Genomic DNA, 5,000 nt, shown 5'->3' on the forward strand with positions numbered 1-5,000 from the left:
CACACTTGAAAATACAATACATGCAATGTTATGCATCATAGTGATGCAACCTCCTTTCAGTTTCATACTGCATGTCAATTGAAATCCTTACTGAAATGCACACCTTCTCAAGATTGCGCTTGACTGGCGTGTCAGGCACTCAATTACAGCTGTTTTATCAAGACAATGTGTTCGTATTGTAAAATATAGTTCCGGTCTGGTTTGGCACCCCAGCTAACGCACAACGTTGCCACAACGTTTCGTGTTAGCAGGGACTGTCTGCGGCGCGCTAGTGTGTCCCGGACTTTAGAGTAGAGAGACAGTTCATTTGCAAGTATGAGCGGCAGAAACGGATATTGCCTTCCCTTTAAGTAGAGCGTCAGGGACAGCCTCCCTGGCTTACGGCCATACTAGCCTGAATACGCCCGATCTCGTCAGATCTCGGAAGCTAAGCAGGATCGGGCCTGGTCAGTACTTGGATGGGAGACCGCCTGGGAATACCAGGTGCTGTAAGCTTTTGCATCTTTTACACACCAGAGGGCGACAAATCACGAGTTTTAACTTTGGATACACGCAATTTCATCATTATTTCAGATTTGACTTCCCCAAATACACAGGCATACAATAGATCTTGTTCTCCAACGTAAACGGTCCCTAGTAACTAGGGTACATTCGTAAATAAATTGAGCATCATGGCTAGAAGTGACTAAATGTTGCCTAATCTTTCTCATCGAGAAATGACACAATTACAGCAACACAAAAAGGAACTCCACCGGACAAAGTTCAGTGCTCACAAGGAGCCTCATTCAACACACACGGTTCCATTCCCATTCATGCAAAGCACGAAAGTGTAAAACTTGGGAACATACTTGAGAGCAAAGATCACATTCAATCTCATTCAAGGCACGGATGTGAATGCAACGGGATGAAATTACTGAAATGATGCCTGCCCTCGAACTGTGATGATGGACTACCCGACTCGCCAATAATATTGGGTTCTGGTGTATTGAAATACAGGAGCTGCTGGATTTGTGTGTTTTCTTACCCCCTCACCATAGTTTGTCAAATGTTTAAACAACTGAACTTATATTCAAGGTTTGTTTCTCTTCATATGTTTTACTGGTTTACATTTGTCTCAGCAACCTGTTGAATGATTCTTCTGCTTTCAAAACAAAATGACAACAGGATGAATGCACACACTTGAAAATACAATACATGCAATGTTATGCATCATAGTGATGCAACCTCCTTTCAGTTTCATACTGCATGTCAATTGAAATCCTTACTGAAATGCACACCTTCTCAAGATTGCGCTTGACTGGCGTGTCAGGCACTCAATTACAGCTGTATTATCAAGACAATGTGTTCGTTTTGTAAAATATAGTTCCGGTCTGGTGTGGCACCCCAGCTAACGCACAACGTTGCCACAACGTTTCGTGTTAGCAGGGACTGTCTGCGGCGCGCTGGTGTGTCCCGGACTTTAGAGTAGAGAGACAGTTCAACTGCAAGTATGAGCGGCAGAAACGGATATTGCCTTCCCTTTAAGTAGAGCGTCAGGGACAGCCTCCCTGGCTTTCGGCCATACTAGCCTGAATACGCCCGATCTCGTCCAATCTCGGAAGCTAAGCAGGCTCGGGCCTGGTCAGTACTTGGATGGGAGACCGCCTGGGAATACCAGGTGCTGTAAGCTTTTGCATCTTTAACACACCAGAGGGCGACAAATCACGAGTCTTAACTTTGGATACACGCAATTTCATCATTATTTCAGATTTGACTTCCCCAAATACACAGGCATACAATAGATCTTGTTCTCCAACGTAAACGGTCCCTAGTAACTAGGGTACATTCGTAAATAAATTGAGCATCATGGCTAGAAGTGACTAAATGTTGCCTAATCTTTCTCATCGAGAAATGACACAATTACAGCAACACAAAAAGGAACTCCACCGGACAAAGTTCAGTGCTCACAAGGAGCCTCATTCAACACACACGGTTCCATTCCCATTCATGCAAAGCACGAAAGTGTAAAACTTGGGAACATACTTGAGAGCAAAGATCACATTCAATCTCATTCAAGGCACGGATGTGAATGCAACGGGATGAAATTACTGAAATGATGCCTGCCCTCGAACTGTGATGATGGACTACCCGACTCGCCAATAATATTGGGTTCTGGTGTATTGAAATACAGGAGCTGCTGGATTTGTGTGTTTTCTTACCCCCTCACCATAGTTTGTCAAATGTTTAAACAACTGAACTTATATTCAAGGTTTGATTCTCTTCATATGTTTTACTGGTTTACATTTGTCTCAGCAACCTGTTGAATGATTCTTCTGCTTTCAAAACAAAATGACAACAGGATGAATGCACACACTTGAAAATACAATACATGCAATGTTATGCATCATAGTGATGCAACCTCCTTTCAGTTTCATACTGCATGTCAATTGAAATCCTTACTGAAATGCACACCTTCTCAAGATTGCGCTTGACTGGCGTGTCAGGCACTCAATTACAGCTGTTTTATCAAGACAATGTGTTCGTTTTGTAATATATAGTTCCGGTCTGGTGTGGCACCCCAGCTAACGCACAACGTTGCCACAATGTTGCCACAACGTGGCGTGTTAGCAGGGACTGGCTGCGGCGCGCTGGTGTGTCCCGGGCTTTAGAGTAGAGAGACAGTTCAACTGCAAGTATGAGCGGCAGAAACGGATATTGCCTTCCCTTTAAGTAGAGCGTCAGGGACAGCCTCCCTGGCTTACGGCCATACTAGCCTGAATACGCCCGATCTCGTCCGATCTCGGAAGCTAAGCAGGCTCGGGCCTGGTCAGTACTTGGATGGGAGAGCGCCTGGGAATACCAGGTGCTGTAAGCTTTTGCATCTTTTACATACCAGAGGGCGACAAATCACGATTTTTAACTTTGGATACGCGCAATTTCATCATTATTTCAGATTTGACTTCCCCAAATACACAGGCATACAATAGATCTTGTTCTCCAACGTAAACGGTCCCTAGTAACTAGGGTACATTCGTAAATAAATTGAGCATCATGGCTAGAAGTGACTAAATGTTGCCTAATCTTTCTCATCGAGAAATGACACAATTACAGCAACACAAAAAGGAACTCCACCGGACAAAGTTCAGTGCTCACAAGGAGCCTCATTCAACACACACGGTTCCATTCCCATTCATGCAAAGCACGAAAGTGTAAAACTTGGGAACATACTTGAGAGCAAAGATCACATTCAATCTCATTCAAGGCACGGATGTGAATGCAACGGGATGAAATTACTGAAATGATGCCTGCCCTCGAACTGTGATGATGGACTACCCGACTCGCCAATAATATTGGGTTCTGGTGTATTGAAATACAGGAGCTGCTGGATTTGTGTGTTTTCTTACCCCCTCACCATAGTTTGTCAAATGTTTAAACAACTGAACTTATATTCAAGGTTTGTTTCTCTTCATATGTTTTACTGGTTTACATTTGTCTCAGCAACCTGTTGAATGATTCTTCTGCTTTCAAAACAAAATGACAACAGGATGAATGCACACACTTGAAAATACAATACATGCAATGTTATGCATCATAGTGATGCAACCTCCTTTCAGTTTCATACTGCATGTCAATTGAAATCCTTACTGAAATGCACACCTTCTCAAGATTGCGCTTGACTGGCGTGTCAGGCACTCAATCACAGCTGTTTTATCAAGACAATGTGTTCGTTTTGTAATATATAGTTCCGGTCTGGTGTGGCACCCCAGCTAACGCACAACGTTGCCACAATGTTGCCACAACGTGGCGTGTTAGCAGGGACTGGCTGCGGCGCGCTGGTGTGTCCCGGGCTTTAGAGTAGAGAGACAGTTCAACTGTAAGTATGAACGGCAGAAACGGATATTGCCTTCCCTTTAAGTAGAGCGTCAGGGACAGCCTCCCTGGCTTACGGCCATACTAGCCTGAATACGCCCGATCTCATCCGATCTCGGAAGCCAAGCGGGCTCGGGCCTGGTCAGTACTTGGATGGGAGACCGCCTGGGAATACCAGGTGCTGTAAGCTTTTGCACCTTTTACACACCAGAGGGCGACAAATCACGAGTTTTAACTTTGGATACACACAATTTCATCATTATTTCAGATTTTACTTCCCCAAATACACAGGCATACAATAGATCTTGTTCTCCAACGTAAACGGTCCCTAGTAACTAGGGTACATTCGTAAATAAATTGAGCATCATGGCTAGAAGTGATTAAATGTTGCCTAATCTTTCTCATCGAGAAATGACACAATTACAGCAACACAAAAAGGAACTCCACCGGACAAAGTTCAGTGCTCACAAGGAGCCTCATTCAACACACACGGTTCCATTCCCATTCATGCAAAGCACGAAAGTGTAAAACTTGGGAACATACTTGAGAGCAAAGATCACATTCAATCTCATTCAAGGCACGGATGTGAATGCAACGGGATGAAATTACTGAAATGATGCCTGCCCTCGAACTGTGATGATGGACTACCCGACTCGCCAATAATATTGGGTTCTGGTGTATTGAAATACAGGAGCTGCTGGATTTGTGTGTTTTCTTACCCCCTCACCATAGTTTGTCAAATGTTTAAACAACTGAACTTATATTCAAGGTTTGTTTCTCTTCATATGTTTTACTGGTTTACATTTGTCTCAGCAACCTGTTGAATGATTCTTCTGCTTTCAAAACAAAATGACAACAGGATGAATGCACACACTTGAAAATACAATACATGCAATGTTATGCATCATAGTGATTTAACCTCCTTTCAGTTTCATACTGCATGTCAATTGAAATCCTTACTGAAATGCACACCTTCTCAAGATTGCGCTTGACTGGCGTGTCAGGCACTCAATTACAGCTGTATTATCAAGACAATGTGTTCGTTTTGTAATATATAGTTCCGGTCTGGTGTGGCACCCCAGCTAACGCACAACGTTGCCACAATGTTGCCACAACGTGGCGTGTTAGCAGGGACTGGCTGCGGCGCGCTG

General features: G+C 43.8%; 4 non-coding genes across 4 annotated transcripts; all 4 read left to right on the forward strand.

Moving 5' to 3' along the window:
- Positions 1-376: 376 nt before the first annotated feature.
- LOC136740595 (5S ribosomal RNA) lies at positions 377-495 on the forward strand. Its single transcript, XR_010813422.1, has one exon. It is a non-coding gene; the product is annotated as a 5S ribosomal RNA (ribosomal RNA).
- Positions 496-1,550: 1,055 nt separating this feature from the next.
- Positions 1,551-1,669, forward strand: LOC136740643 (5S ribosomal RNA). Its single transcript, XR_010813466.1, has one exon. It is a non-coding gene; the product is annotated as a 5S ribosomal RNA (ribosomal RNA).
- A 1,066-nt stretch (positions 1,670-2,735) lies between these two features.
- Positions 2,736-2,854, forward strand: LOC136740584 (5S ribosomal RNA). The gene has a single exon (XR_010813412.1). It is a non-coding gene; the product is annotated as a 5S ribosomal RNA (ribosomal RNA).
- Positions 2,855-3,920: 1,066 nt separating this feature from the next.
- On the forward strand, positions 3,921-4,039 carry LOC136740433 (5S ribosomal RNA). The gene has a single exon (XR_010813268.1). It is a non-coding gene; the product is annotated as a 5S ribosomal RNA (ribosomal RNA).
- Positions 4,040-5,000: the final 961 nt, after the last annotated feature.

This window comes from Amia ocellicauda, unplaced genomic scaffold (genome assembly GCF_036373705.1).
Source record: "Amia ocellicauda isolate fAmiCal2 unplaced genomic scaffold, fAmiCal2.hap1 HAP1_SCAFFOLD_64, whole genome shotgun sequence".
Lineage (NCBI taxonomy): Eukaryota > Metazoa > Chordata > Actinopteri > Amiiformes > Amiidae > Amia > Amia ocellicauda.